Below are 15,390 nucleotides of genomic sequence, written 5' to 3' on the forward strand. Positions count from 1 at the left end.
CCAAAATGATGGATTATTAGGAAGCATTAAAATGTTTCAGAGACTTCCTAATGGTATGGAAGAATTCTGGATATAATGTCAGTTGCAAAATATCTGTTAGGTATAGTGCATATATGCATATGGATGGAAAAAGTTTACTAAATTAAAGTAGTAATGCCTAATAGTTATAGTTTCTTGCCATTTGCAACCACATGGACGGAACTAGAGTGTATTATGCTACACGAAGTAAGTCAGAGGAAGACAAATACATGATTCCACTCGTGGACTTTGAGAAACTTAACATGAACATAGGGGGAGGAAAGGAAAATATAAGATAAAAACAGAGGGAGGCAAACCATAAGAGACTCTTAATTTTTCTTTTTCTTTTTTTTTTTTTTTTTTTTTTTTTTTTTTTTTTTTTTTTTTTTTTTGAGAGAGAGATACAGCATGAGCAGGGGAGGGTCAGAGGGAGACACAGAATCTGAAGACAGGCTCCAAGCTCTGAGGTAACTGTCAGCACAGAGCCCAATGCAGGGCTCGAACCCATGAACCACGAGATCATGACCTGAGCTGAAGTCAGATGCTTAACCGGCTGAGCCACCCAGGCACCCCAAGAAACTCTTAAATACAAAGAACAAACTGAGGGTTGACGGGTGGAGGTGGGGGTGGATTAAATGGGTGACAGGCAGTAAGGAGGGCACTTGTTGGGATGAGCACTGGGTGTTATATGTAAGTGATGAATCACTGGGTTCTACTCCTGAAGCCAAGGCTATGCTGTATGTTACTAAATTGAAAATAAAATACATACATGTATATAGTTTATTTGACAAAGATACGTAGGTTCTTTTGGCCATGTTGGCTCATGGCTTTAGGCCATTTACTTAATCTGAGTTATTTGAAAAATAAAAAGGTAAAAACAACATGAAAGGACAAGCATATGACTTTACTTACATGATGAATACCTAAAATAGGCAAATTGGTATAGACAGAAAGTAGACTAGAGGTTACTAGGGACTGGGAGAGAAAGGGGAAAGGGAGTATTAGTGTTGGGTAGAGTTTTTGTTTGAGATGATGAAAAAGTTTTGGGTATAAATAGTGGTGATGGTTACACAATGTTGTGAATATACTTTAATGTCCTGAATTGTATGCTTAAAAATGGTTAAATGGTAAATTTTATCTTATGTATATTTTACCACACAAAATATGTAAACATAACTGGTTGAAATTTTTGTGTAAAGAGCAGTTAGGCCCCCAAGACCCTCCCTGTGGGTCACCTCTTATTTGTGGCAAGCCATGACATCCGCAGTATCTTTTCCCTGCTTATGTCAAAACACTATCAGGTAGGTTCATTTACCTCAAAGGATAGAGGGGTCCTTTCCTGGAGAAAATGTATATAGACACTGGATATTTGGGGGCCTAAAGAAAAAGTTCAGTATTAAAATCCCCCAGGTTAACATGCCCAAGGCAGTGGAGGTGCCAGATGCTTCTGTTCAGCTTTTTAGTGTTTCACATTAAAATATGAATAGATTATCATCAACAAACTTTTGAGGAAAGCCTCCAACACACTAGTGATCCAAATAACCAGACCAAAAAAAGTAGGGAGCTTAGAGGAGCTGAAGCATTCTGATTTTAAAAATTTATCTAGCCCCAAGGGTTTCAGAGAAAGGGGCCATGGACCTGTAATAGACTTGGTGATTTCTAATAAAAAAGCATTTGCCAATCAGAAAATGCCCATCTTAACTTCTGCAATCATTTATAAACCCAATTGCTTTTTTTCTTAAGTTTATTTTTGAGAGAGAGAGAGAGAGCATGCACATGAGCATGGGAAGGGCAGAGAGAGAGGGAGAGAGAGCATCCCAAGCAGACTCCATGCTGTGAACTCAGATGCAGGGCTCAAATACATAATCCTAGGATCATGACAACCAAAATTAAGAGTTGACCAACTGAGCCACCCACGTGCTCCTCAACTGCTTTTTTGACTAGATGTCAATTTTAACTGCCAATTGGGGTGCCTGGGTGGCTCAGTTGGTTAAGTGTCCTGCTTCAGCTCATGTCATGATCTCATGGTTCGTGGATTCGAGCCCCTCATTGGGCCCTGTGCTGACAGCTAGCTCAGAGCCTGGAGCCTGTTTCAGATTCTGTGTCTCCCTCTCTCTCTGACCCTCCCCTGTTCGCACTGTCTCTCAAAAATAAATAAAAAACATTTAAAAAGTTTTTTGAAAAATTAAAACTGCCAATTATAATTTTCAGATTATCACGAAAATCAGGCCACATGTAATAGAACCCATATAGGTCCCATACAATTAAATGTTAATTCAGTTCCTTATTTTATAAGTGGTACACAATAGTATCATGAAATATATACGCATTAAAATGTTTAAATAGTAAAACTTTGGCTACCATATCTAGAGAAGTACCTGAAAGCTTTACACAGAAGAATATACCATAGGATAGTGCCTGGCTGGCTCAGTCAGTAGAGTGCAACTCTTGATCTCAGGGGCATGAATTCAAGCCTTACGTTGAGCATAGAGAATTTTTTTTTTTAAGAGAGCATGTGTGACCAGGGGAGGGGGCAGAAGGAGAGAGTGAGGGAGAATTTTAAGCAGCTCCAAAATGTGGAGCCCAGTGCAGCGCTTGATCCCGCAACCCTAGGATCATGACCTGAGCCAAAATCAAGAGTTGGCTCCACCAACTGAGCCACCCAGACGCCCTCCCCCAAATTTTTTTAAAAAGAATATAGAGTAGATCAGTAAAGCATGACTTAAAAATGAGAGGAAGGGCCATTGGATCACATAACTGAAATATCCAACTAAAGAAATAGATGAAGGGGTTAAAAATGTAATTAGAAATCTATTTGCCTCTTAACCATTGCTCTTCTCTGCACTACATTTTCCAACAAGCTTTCTTTATGTTACAGCAAAGATGACCACCTGTATCCCTAAAGCTAGGAGTCCTGATAATGAGAACCTTCTTCCCCAAGGTTGCCAGCAAAAGTCCCAGAAAAAAAACTAATTGGCCAGACCTGTCCTGATTCAGGATGAGAAGTCAAGCCAGACCCGCTCCATCCACATAGACTGAGGGTATTCCTATGCAATGTGGTATCTACTTTCAGTTTGAAATCAATGTGGAAATTACTTATCTGTCAAAAGAACTTAAAAGAGTACCTAATACTGAAGAAGCTAAGCAGAACGCACAGAGGAAATAGAAGTGCAGCAACAAACAATAAACCATTTCCCAAAATAAACGATTTTCACAAACTATTTGCAGAACATATGGAAAGAGGGAAAAGCGTCTTTGGAAAGCAGTTTGATAACCAGTGTTACTCAGAGTAACAACATAAATAATTACAGTCAGAGATTGAAACCTAAGTCCACAGAATGCATTGAGCCAATGTCAATTATTTTTAAAAATTCCTTTTATAAGATTCAAATTTTAAGAATTATAAGAATCCATACCTACTATAGATAGAATGGATTAATAATTTCAGTTAAGATGTGTTACCTAGAATAAGCAGACCAGGAGAAAACTGTTTTTAAAGAATGTAGTCTTAGATTCTTTTCCAGAAGCATTGCATTTCTCATCAGCACATCTTTCCAGATACATGGCATTATGTGAAACACATAACCTTTTAAAGAAAATGGTATTGCTTGGTTAAAAGCTTTATGAGCATAGTCAAGTTAAACAAAACAAGCTTTTAGCAAATTATCTGAAAGACAATTTGTATTATATATTTAGCACCATGTACTTAGGCACTGTCCTAAAAACTCTACAAAATATAAGCTAATTTAATTCCTTTTAGACAGACATCATTTTCATTGTTATATAGATAAAATAATTTGGACAGGGAGAGGTGAGGTAATGTACCCAAAAACACACAGTCAAGCACAACAACAACTTAAATCCAGGCAAACTGGCTCTGGAATCTATACACTAAACTTCTATGCTATGATGCTTCCCTTAATAAGTACTAAAACTATGTTACTCCCTTATTAATTAGGACAAGGTGGATTAAATTCCGTGTTACTAACAAGTGAATAACAATTTTCCTTAGAACAGTTCTTTCTTAATGATTTTCCAACATTGGAAATATTTGTTGGAAGAGCCAGCAAATTTTAAAGTTAAAGCTTAAAAAATCAAATACATTATGCCCAAATGCCTTCTTTAAATTTTTTAAATGAGCTCCGCTTGCAAATCTCATGAGATCTCCACTTTAACTGTCCCAAACTGAACTCCTAATCTTCTAAATCAGCTACCTCTAAAGCAGTTCTCGCCTCTATTAATGTTGACTCCATTCTTCAGTTGAGGCCAAAAGTCTTGGAGTAGTCCTTGATACTTCTCTTTTTCTAATACCCCACATCCAGGTCATAAAGAGTCAGCTGTGTATTTAATGGAATGATCCTGTTGTCTGAAAATCATGACAGTTTTAACTTCTTTACCAGCACAGATGCCTCTTGTTTCCTTTTTTGGTCTGAATGCTATGGCCAGGACTCACAGTTCTATGTTAAATAAAACTGTTGACAGTGGACATCCTTGACTTGTTCTTGATCTTAGGAGAAACTCTCTCAGTTTTTCACCATCGAGCATGATGTTAGTTATAGGTTTTTCATATATGGCCTTTATTATATTGTTATTTTCCCTCTGTCCCCATTTTGTTGAGAGTGTTTATCATGAGTGGCTGTTAAATCTTTTCAAATGTTTTTTTTTTTTTGCATCTTTTGAGATAATCGTATAATTTTCATCCTTTGTTTTATTGATGTGGTGTATGGCACAGATTGATTTGTGAATACTGATACCACCTTGCATCCCAGGAATAAATACCACTGAATCCTGATGAATGTTCTTTTTAATGTATTGTATGTGGTTTGCTAATATTTTGCTGAGGGTTTTTGCATCTGTGTTCATCAGGAATTTTGGCCTGTAGTTTTCTTTAGCTGTGCTGTCTTTATTGGTTTTTGGTTATCAGGGTAATTCTGGCCTGGTAGAATGTATTTGGAAGCTTTCTTTCCTCTTCTATTTTTTGAAAAAGCTTGAGAATAGGTATTAACTCTTCTTTAAATGGTAGGGGTGCCTGGGTAGTGGGTCAGTTGAGCTCCTGACTCTTGGTTTCAGCTCAGGTTATGATCTCAAAGTTTGTAGGTTCAAGCCCCACATTGGCTCCACACTGATAGCATGGGACCTGCTTGGGATTCTATCTCTCTCCCTCTTTCTCTGCCCCTCCCCAGGCTTCTGCTCACTTGCTCTCACGCTTTCTCTCAAAATAAATAAACATTTAAAAGTAAATAAATAAATATTTGGTAGAATTCGTCTGTGATGCCATCTGGTCCTGGACTTGTTTTGTTTTTTGATTACCAGTTCAATCTTATTATCTTTAATCAGTCCATTCAGATTTTCTGTTTCTTCCTGGTTCAGTTTTGGAAGACTGTATGTTTCTAGGAATTTATCTGTTTCTTTTTTTTTTATTCTTTTTTTTTAATGTTTTTTATTTATTTTTGAGAGACAGACAGCACGAGCAGGAGAGGGTCAGAGAGAGAGGGAGACACAGAATCTGAAGCAGGCTCCAGGCTCGGAGCCAGCTGTCAGCACAGAGCCCGACGTGGGGCTCAAACCCATGAACTGTGAGATCATGACCTGAGCCCAAGTCGAAAGCTTAACCAACGCTGAGCCACCCAGGTGCCTCCTGAATTCATCTGTTTCTTATTGGTTGTCCAGGTTGTTGGCATATATTTTGTCATATATTCTTTTATAATCCTTTGCATTTCTGTGGTATTCATTGTTACTTCTCTCTCATTTCTGATTTTATTTATTTGGGCCCTTTCTCTTTTTTTCCTGAGGAGTAGGAGTAAGGGTTTGTAGTTTTGTTTATCTTTTCAAAGAACCAGCTCCTGGTTTCATTGATTTTTTTTTTTCGGGGTTTTTTTTTTTTTTTGGGGGTCTCTCTATTATTTATTTCTGCCCTGATTTTTATTATTTCCCTTCTTCTACTCACCTTGGGTTTTGTTTGTTCTTTTTCTAGTTCCTTCAGGAGTGAGGTTAGATTGTTTATTTGGGTTTTTTCTTGTTTCTCCACTTGTATTGCTGTATACTTCCCTCTCAGAACTGCTTTCTCTGTGTCCTAGAGATTTTGGAACATTGTGTTTTCATTTTCATTTTTCTCCATGTATTTTCTGATTTCTTCTTTGAGTGCATCATTGGCCCACTGGTTGTTTAGTATCATGTTGTTTAGTATCCAGGTGGTTGTGTTTTCTTCAGCCTTTTTTCATGTGATTTATTTCTAATTCCATACCGTTATGGTCAGGAAAGTTGTAAGGTATGATTTCAATCTTCTTAAGTTTACTGAGGCTTGTATTATGGCCTAATAAGTGAGCTATCCTGGAGATGTACATTCAAAAAGAATGTGTATTCTGTTGTTTTTAGATGCACTGTTCTGTATATACCTGTTATGTTCATCTGGTCCAATATGTCATTCAAAGTATTGTTTCCTTATTGATTTTCTGTCTGGATAATCTATCCATTGATATAAGTGGAGCATTAAAATGCCCTACTGTTATTGTATTACCATCAGTTTTTCACTTTAGGTCCATTCATATTTGCTTTATGTATTTAGGTGTTCCAGTGTCAAATGTGTAGATATTTATATTGTTATGGCACTGTACTGGATTGGTCCCTTTATGGAATGCCCTTCTTTGTCTCTTGTTACAGTCTTTGTTTTAAAGTCTATTTTGTCTAATATAAGCATTGCTACCTTGGCTTTTTTTTTTTTTTCAGTTAATTTGCAAGATGAATGTTTCTCTGTCCCTTCACTTTTGGTCTGTATGAATCTTAAGGTCTCAGGTGAGTGTCTTGTAAGCAGCATATAGATAGGTCTTGGTTATTTTTTACATATTCCACAACCTTATGTTTTTCCCCCCTCTGTGTCTTTGGATTGGAGTATTTATGCCATTTGCATTTATTTTTTTTTATTTATTTATTTTTAGAGAGAGAAAGCACATGCACAAGCAGGGGAGGGGCAGAGAAAGAAGAAGAGAGAGAATCCCAAGCAGATTCCATGCTGTCAGCACAGAGGCCAATGCTGAGCTTGAACTGACGGACCTTGAGATCATGACCTGAGCTGAAATCAAGAGTCAGACACTTAATCAACTTAGCCACCCAGGAATCTGTAGGCCATTTGCATTTGAAGTAATTATTGATAGGTATGTACTTATTGCCAGCTTCAAATTTTATTTTCTGGTTGTTTTAGTTCTTCTTTGTTCATTTATTCTCTTGCTCTCTTTTTTTGTGATCAATAAGTATCTATAGTGTTTTGTTTGGCTTTCTTTCTCTTTATCTTTTGTGTATCTATCATAGATTTTAGGTTTGTGATTACCTTGGGGTTCATATATAACATTCTAAGTAAATATCAGTTTGCTGACAACATGATACAATACAAAGAAAATCCTAGACTCCATCAAAAAACTACTAGAAGTAATAAATGAATTCAGTACAGTGGTAGGATATAAAATAAGAAATCAGGAGCATTTTTGTACACTATCAGCAAGATTGCCAAAAGGAGAAATTTTTAAAATAATACCATTTACCAATTGCACCAAAAATAATAAATACCTAGGAATAAACTTAACCAAGGCATGAAGGACCTATGCTCTGAAAACTATAAAACACTGATGAAAGAAACTGAAAATGACACAAATGGAAAGATATTCCATGCTCATGGATTGGAAGAATATTGACAAATGTCCAAATTATCCAAAGCAATCCTTATCAAAATACAGATGGCATTTCTACAGAATTAGAACAAATAATCCTAAATTTTGTATGGACTACAAAAGATCCTGAGCAGCCAAAGAAATTTTGGGGAAAACGAACAAAGCTAAAGGGATAACAATTCCAGATTTCAAGGTATACTGCAAAGCAGTAGTAATCAAAACAGTATGGTACTGTGGTGCCTGGGTGGCTCAGTTGGTTAATTGGCCGACTTTGGCTCAGGTCATGATCTCACAGTTCGTGGATTTGAGCTGACAGCTCAGAGCCTGGAGCCTGCTCCTGAATCGGTGTCCCCCTCTTTCTCTGACTGTCCCCCACTCATGCTCAGTGTCTCTCTCTCTCTCAAAAGCAAATAAATGCTAAAAAAAAAAAAAAAAAAAATCAAAGCAGTATGGTCCTGGCACAAAAACAGACACACAGATCAATGGAACACAATGGAAACCCAGAAACAAACCCACATTTATATGGTCAATGAATCTATGACAAAGGAGGCAAGAATATACAATGAGTAAAAGACAGTATTTTTTAAAAAAATGGTGATGGAAAAACGATAGCTACATGCTATGAAATGGACATACTTCCAGTATGAAACTGGACTACTTCTAACACCATACACAAAAATAAACTCAAAATGGATTAAAGAACTAAATGTGATGCCGGAAACAATAAAAATCCTAGAAGAGGCAGTAATTTCTCTGACATCAAGTATAGCGATATTTTTCTAGATATGTCTCCTGAGACTAGGGAGACAAAACCAAAAATAAATTATTGGTAATATATCAAAATAAAAAAAATTTTAAATGAAGGAAATCATTAACAAACAAAAGACAACATACTGAACAGGAGAAGATATTTGCAAATGATATATCCAATAAAGGGTTAATATTCAAAATATATAAAGAATGTATACAGCTCACACTAAAAAAAAATAAAGAGTCCAATTAAACAGTGTGCAGAGGGCCTGAATAGACACCCAGATAACCAAAAGACACATGAAAAGATGCTCAACATCACTCATCAAGGAACTACAAATCAAAACCACAATGAGATATCACCACACACCTGTTAGAATGCCTAAAATCAAAAACACAAGAAACAGTGAGTGTTGACAAGGATGTGGAAAAAAGGAACCCTTGTGTACTGCTGGTGGGAATGTAAATTGGTATAGCCACTGTGGAAAACAGTATGGACGATCCTCAAAAAATTAAAAATGGAAAGACCATGGGGTACCTGGCTGGCTCAGTTGGTAGAACATGCAACTCTTGATCTCAGGGTCATGAGTTTGAGCCCCATGTTGGGGGAGAGTTTAGTTAAAATTTTTTTAATAAATTAAAAATAAAATAGAAATACCATATGATCCAATAACTCCACTGTTGGGTATCTACCCCAGCAAAACATAAAAACTAACTTGAAAAGTTTTATGAACCCCTGTTTATTGAGGGGGGTCCATTATTTATAATAGCCAAGACAAGGAAATAACATAAGTCCTCCTACGTAGACAAATGGATAAGGAAAGTATGATATATATAAAACAACACAAATTTAATATTTTGCAGTTCTGTAAGTTAGAAGTTCAACTCTCTGCTCTACATTTCACTAGACTAAAATCAAGGGTGTCAGTTGGACTGCATTCCTGTCTGGAAGCTCTAGGGGGCAACCTGATTTTTTTCCAGCTTCTAGAGGACACCTGCATTCCACAGCTCATGAGCACCGTTCTTCATCCTCAGAGTCAGTAATGGCAGGTCAAGTGTTTTGCATATCAAATTATTCTGACCTCTTTTTCTCCCTTTTTCACTTTTAAGAACACTTGTGCTTGCACTGGGCTCTGATGGATAATCCAGAATATTCTCTCCATCTCAAATTCCTCAACATAATCACTCCTAAAGGAACTAGAAAAAGAAGAACAAACAAAACCCAAGGTGAGTAGAAGAAGGGAAATAATAAAAATCAAAGCAGAAATAAATAATATAGAGAGTTTAAAAAAACAGAAAAAATCTCTTTTGTCATGTAAAGTAATATATTCATAGACACAAGGGATTAGGAAGGACATTAATATCTTGGGGGGGGTGCCTACTACATCCTATAACAAGAAATGGAATTCGTATTTTAAAATATTCCCATAAAGAAAATCTCAGGCCCATCTAGCTTCACTTGCGAATTCTTTCAAATATTTAAGGAAAAACTAATACCCATCTTCTGCAAACTCTTCTAGAAAATGGAGGAGGGAATACCTCTACATTCATTCTATAAAGCTAGTATTAACTTAATATCAAAGCCAAACAAAGACATCACAAGAAAACTACAGACCAATATCCTTTATGAATATAGACACAAAAATCCTCAACAAAATACTAGCCAACAAAATCCAGTAATATGGAAAAAAAAAAAGTTATACTGGACTTCCAGGGAAGATGGCAGAGTAGGAAGATCCTAAACTTACATCCATCCAATGGATATACCTAGAGAACACCCACATCAGTATAAATAACTCCAAAAAAAAAAATGATCCAAAGACTGGAAGAACAGACTATCCACAGCTAAATGTAGAACAAGGTAGGAAGAGTGGAGACATGATTGGGAACCAAACTGACCCAGGAGACTCTAACTCAGGAGAGCGGGACACCGCAGGAGCAGAGAAGGGAGAGGAGCACACTCACCAGGCCCCCCAGGCAAATCCCCATAATATTTGGCTTTCAAAACCAGAGGAGCTTAATTTTGGGAGTTATAGTCAGTGGGTCTTAACACCTGGAATTTAAAAACCAGTCGCTTGGCTCTGGGAGAGTCAGAGGATGAAAGAAAACTGAGTCCCTGCCCTTAAAGAGACAGTATAACCAACAACCCCAGTAAGATACCACATAGAAGCAAGTTTGAAAGACACCTGGGGTATATGGGAAGATTTATTTGCTGATCTCAGAAAGTGTGTTGAGAGAACAGGGATCTTTAGGAGACTTCTCCAAAAACCAAAGAGTTGGGGGGCACCACTTTCCTCCTCCACCCCCCAACCTGGAAACACAGACACCTGGGGGAAACAATGTGAATGCTCTCCAACCAGCTTGCGAATAACAACCACATGACTGCCAATCTGCTCTGCAGGAGTCCATCCAAAGCAGCTCCAGGTCCTTCCCAACAGCAGACCAAAGCACCCCTTGCTAACATCACACACCTCACCTCACTAAACTGTGGACTCCCCCTTTCAACATGCCCTCAGCAAGAGTCCATCCAAAGTGGCACCATGCAAGCAGCCTGTACAAAGGCAACACCACTCCAAAGTGACTCCTGCCCTGGAAAGAGGGGAAGGTAACCATACACATCAGTCTGACTTCAGCCCCCGCTGGAGGCAGGCAGTGGAGGCAGGCAGCTGGTCTGCCTGCAGGTCCCACCCACCAACAAAAGCATCTCAGGACAACACAGGGAGAGCACCCTGCAATTCAGTGTGACAACTCTGGACACAGGGACCAAACTGTGCCCTTAACGGGCAAAGAAAGCCATTGCAGACAACTGGACTGATGGCAAATGCTGCTCAGCCACAATAGGGCACATGCAACACACATGGGAGACACCCTTGAAGTGCCAGGTCCTGGGGAACAAGGGACGTTGCACTGCAGACACTACAGGACCCTTCTTCATAAAGCCACTCCTTTCAAATGCAGGAGACATAGCTGGCTTTTGTTTTTTTTTAACACAGAGAAACAGATGCAGAGAGTTAGATAAAATGAGGAGACAGAAGAATAAACCCCAAATGAAAGAACAGCAAGAGAGCTAAATGTAATGGATATTAAGAATATGCCTGAAAGAGAATTTAAACTAAAAGTCATGAAAATACTGGACATGAGAAAAGAGTGGAGTAATAAAGTAATAAAATGGCAGTAAGTACATACCTGTCAATAATTAGTTGAATGCAAATGAACTAAATGCTCCAATGAAAAGACACAGAGTGACAGAATGGATAAAAAGCAACACCTATCTATATGCTGCCTACAAGAGATTCATTTCATTTTTCTAATTTATTGTTTTTAATTTATTTATTGTTTAATTTACATCCACGTTAGTTAGATATGGTGCAACAATGATTTCAGGAGTAGATTTCTTAATGCCCCTTACCCATTTAGCCCATCCCCCCTCCCACAATCTTTCCAGCAACCCTCTGTTTATTTTCTATATTTAAGAGTCTTTTATGTTTTGTCCCCTTTCCTGTTTTTATATTATTTTTGCTTCCCTTCCCTTTGTTCATCTGTTTTGTATCTTAAATTCCTCATATGAGGGAAGTCATATGATATTTGTCTTTCTTTGACTAATTTCACTTAGCATAATACCTTCCAGTTCCATCCACATAGTTGCAAATTAAGAGACTCATTTCAGACCCAAAAACACACACAGATTGAAAGTGAGGGAATGTAAAAGCATGTATTGTGCAAATGGAAGTGAAAACAAAGCCAGGGCAGCAATACTTACATTGGACAAGATAGAATTTTTTAAAATATGTTTTATTTATTTTTGAGAGGCAGAGAGAGACAGCGCGAACAGGGAAGGGTCAGAGAGAGAGGGAGTTACAGAATCTGAAGCAGGCTCCAGGCTCTGAGCTAGCTGTCAACACAGAACCAAACACAGGGCTCGAACCCATGAACTGTAAGATCATGACCTGAGCTGAAGCCAGTCGCTTAACTGACTGAGCCACCCAGGCACCCCAAAATAGAATTTAGAACAAAGACTGTAACAAGAGACAAAGAAGGATATTGCATAATCATAAAAGAAACTCCAACAAGAAGATATAACAATTGTAAATATTTATGCACCCAATACAAGAGAACCCAAATACATAAAATAGCTATTAACAAACATAAAGGAGGTAATAGAGAGTAATACAATAAAAGTAGGGGACTTCAATAACCCACCTACATGACAGACCATCCAAATAGAAAATCAACAAGGAAACAATGGCTTTGAATGACACCTTAGACCAGATGGATCTAACAGATATATTCAGAACATTCTATCTTAAATCAGAGGAATATACATTCCTTACAAGTGCCCATGGAACATTCTCCAGAATAGATTACATATTAGACCATAAAGCAAGTCTCATGAAATTCAAAAAGATCAAAATCATACCATACATCTTTTCCAACCACAACTCTATGAAACTAGAAATCAACCACAAGAGAAAATCTGGGAAAAACATAGAAAGATTCAACAACATGCTACAAAATGGTAAATGGGTCAACAAAGAAGTCAATAAAGAAATTAAAAAATACATGAAGCCAACTGAAAATGAAAACACAATGGTCTGAAAACTTTGGATGAAGCAAAAGCTGTTCTAAGAAGGAAATTTATAAAAGTACAGAGTTACCTCAAGAAGCAAAAAAAAAAAAAAAAAAAATCTCAAATTAGCCTTTACACCTAAAAGGAGCTAGAAAAAGAACAAACTAAACTCCAAACTGGGAGAAGAAAGGAAATAAAGATCCGAACAGAAATCAACAAAACAGAAACTAAAAAATAATATGAGGTAAATGACCAGGGGCTGCTTCTTTGAAAAGATTAGAGAGAGAGAGAGAGAGAGAACTCAAACAAAATAAAAAATGAAACAGGAGAAATAATAATCAAATACACAGAAATACAAAAGATTATAAGAGAATATTATGAAAAATTATATGCCAACAAATTGGACAACCTAAAGGAAATGGACAAATTCCTAGAAACATATAATCTCCCAAAACTGAATCAGGGAGAATTAGAAAATTTGAGCAGACTGATCACCAGCAATGAAATTGAATTTAAAAAACTTTCAACAAACAAAAGTCCAGGACCAGATGGCTTCACAGGTGAATTCTACAAAACATTTAAAGAGGGGTAAATAGGGGCGCATGGGTGGCTCAGTTGGTTAAGCATCCGGCTTCGGCTCAGGTCATGATCTCACGGTTTGTGGGTTCGAGCCCCGCATGGGGCTCTGTGCTGACAGCTAGCTCAGAAACTGGAGCCTGTCTTAAGATTCAGTGTCTCCCTCTCTCTCTGCCCCTCCCCACTCATGTTCTGTCTCTCTCTGTCTCAGAAATAAATAAAACATTAAAAAATTTAAAAAAAAGAATAAGATTAGACCACTTTCTTACACCATACACAAAAATAAATTCAAAATTGATTAGAGGCCTAAATGTATGGCTTGAAACCACAAAAATACTAGAAGAGACCACAGGTAGTAATTACTCTGACATTGGCCATAGCATCACTTTTCTAGATATGACTCCTGTGGAAAGGGAAACAAAAGCAAAAATAAATTATTAGGACTACATCAAAATAAAATGCTTCTGCATAGCAAAGGTAATAATCAATAAAACAAAAAGACAACCTAGTGAAAAAGAAAAGATATTTTCAAATGATATACCCAATAAGGAGTTAGTGTCCAAAATATATAAGGAATTTATATAACTCAACACCAAAAAAACAAATAATCCAAATAAAAAATGAGAAGACATGAACAGACATTTTTCCAAAGAAGACATCCAGATGGCCCACAGGCACGTGGAAAGATGCTCAATATCACCTCATTATCATGGAAATGCAAATCAAAATTACAATGAGAATGTAAGAATGGCTAAAGTCAAGAAGACAAGAAACAAGTGGTGAGGATGTAGAGAAAAAAGAACCCTATTCCACTGTTGGTGAGAATGTAAACTGGTGCAGCAAGTATAGAAAACAGTATGTAGGTTACTTCAAAAATTAAAAAGAGAACTACTATATGACCCAGTAACTCTACTACTGGATATTTTCCCAAAGAATACAAAGAGGCTAATTTAGAAAGATACATGCACCTATGTTTATTGAAGCATTACTTATAATAGCTAAATTATGGAATCAGCCAAGTATCCACCCATAGATGAACAAAGAAAGAAGATGTAGCGCATATATATATATAGGAATATTATTCAGCCATAAAAAAGAATATAATCTTGCCATTTGCAATACATAGGTGGTTCTAGGGGGTATAATTTCATTAATGCTTATTTTTAAGAGACAGTGCAAGCAGGAAGGTGAGTAGGGACACAGAGCATCCCAAGCAGGCTCCGTGCTGTCAGCACAGAGACTGATGCAGGGCTTGAACTCATGAACTGTGAGATAATGACCTGAACCAAAATCAGGAGTTGGACACTTAACTGACTGAGCCACCAAGGTAGTCCTAGGGGTATAATTTTAAGTGAAATAAGTCAGTCAGAGTAAGATGCCATAGGATTTCTTCCATACATGGAATTAAAAAAACAAAACAAATGAACAGAAGGGGGAAAAAGAGATAACTTAAAAAAGTGGACTCTTAGAGGCACCTGGGTAGCCTAGTCTGTTAAGTGTCTGACCTTGGCTCAGGTGATGATCTCACAGTTTGTGAGTTCAAGTCTGTACTGGGGTGTCTGCTGTCAGCACAGAGCCTGTTTCGGATCCTCTGTCCCCTGCTCTGCCCCTCTCCTGCTCATGTACACACTCTTTTTCAAAGAGAGTTTAATGTTTAAATAAACATTAAAAAAGAATTTTAAAAACTGGACCCTCAAATGTAGAAGACACACTGCTGGTTACCAGAAGGTTGGTGGGTGGGGGATGAATGGAGTAGGTTAAGGGGATTAAAAGTACACTTATCATGACGAGCACTAACGTACAGAATTGTTGCATTAC

At 37.4% G+C, this 15,390-nt stretch overlaps 1 protein-coding gene across 2 annotated transcripts in view; it reads left to right on the forward strand.

Annotated features, from left to right (window-relative positions):
* The window catches only part of ZCRB1 (zinc finger CCHC-type and RNA binding motif containing 1), a 23,509-nt gene extending 16,750 nt beyond the window's left edge, over positions 1-6,759 (forward strand). Inside the window, exon 9 of one of the 2 annotated variants that reach the window (XM_029954896.1) lies at positions 6,745-6,759. The gene's annotated coding sequence lies outside the window, so the exon portion shown is untranslated. Of the gene's footprint in view, positions 1-2,896; positions 2,912-6,744 lie in introns of those variants that run through there. The other variant, XM_029954897.1, reaches the window with a different exon arrangement.
* The last annotated feature ends 8,631 nt before the right edge of the window (positions 6,760-15,390 follow it).

Source organism: Suricata suricatta, chromosome 10, assembly GCF_006229205.1.
Source record: "Suricata suricatta isolate VVHF042 chromosome 10, meerkat_22Aug2017_6uvM2_HiC, whole genome shotgun sequence".
NCBI lineage: Eukaryota > Metazoa > Chordata > Mammalia > Carnivora > Herpestidae > Suricata > Suricata suricatta.